Genomic DNA, 729 nt, shown 5'->3' on the forward strand with positions numbered 1-729 from the left:
ATATATATATATATATATATATATATTCTTCTGCATTTCTAATTTAATTTATGCTGTATATTTAACTTATTTTTACTAGTTTTTGCTTAGCTTTTATGTATGACCTGATTAATATCTTTTGATATCCAACATTGATATTCATACTTACATTGAAAACATTTCTCACCATCCCATTCCTGTATTCCAATCCGTATTTCATTAGTATTATCAACAAAATATTGAAATTACTTCGAAGAAATTCCCCAAACAAATTTTTGAATTATTTCCCCCTCTTTTTCATTGTTTGTTTTCATTGGAATGTTTGGTTTGCCTTTTTTTTTTCGTTTGTTTTTTGCTTATTTTTCACTAGATTTTAAATAATTAGCTTGAGTGTATATTTGAATTGAATTTTTTTTTTTTTTTTTATATATATTATTTAATCCTATTTATTCATATTCTTTTACTTGTTTCAGTCATTGGGATACCATCTTCAAAGGTTTAAAATTATTATATTGATTTTAGTATTCTATTACTTCTTTATCGAACTTGTATGATGGTGTGTCAAAGTTGACCTGGAGATAAAGGGACAGAACTGGGAATGAACAAATGTTACTGCTAGATAGTTTTACCCAATGCACCAATTCTGCAATCTGACAGCAATATATGTCAAAGAATATATACAGATGCATACACACACACACACACACACACACACACACACACACACACACACACACACACACACACACA

General features: G+C 27.8%; 1 protein-coding gene across 6 annotated transcripts in view; it reads left to right on the forward strand.

Moving 5' to 3' along the window:
• Positions 1 to 729, forward strand: part of LOC106876215 (roundabout homolog 1) — a 336,558-nt gene that overhangs the window by 204,447 nt on the left and 131,382 nt on the right. The gene's annotated exons all lie outside the window — the stretch shown is intronic.

The sequence above is a fragment of the Octopus bimaculoides genome, chromosome 5, assembly GCF_001194135.2.
Source record: "Octopus bimaculoides isolate UCB-OBI-ISO-001 chromosome 5, ASM119413v2, whole genome shotgun sequence".
NCBI lineage: Eukaryota > Metazoa > Mollusca > Cephalopoda > Octopoda > Octopodidae > Octopus > Octopus bimaculoides.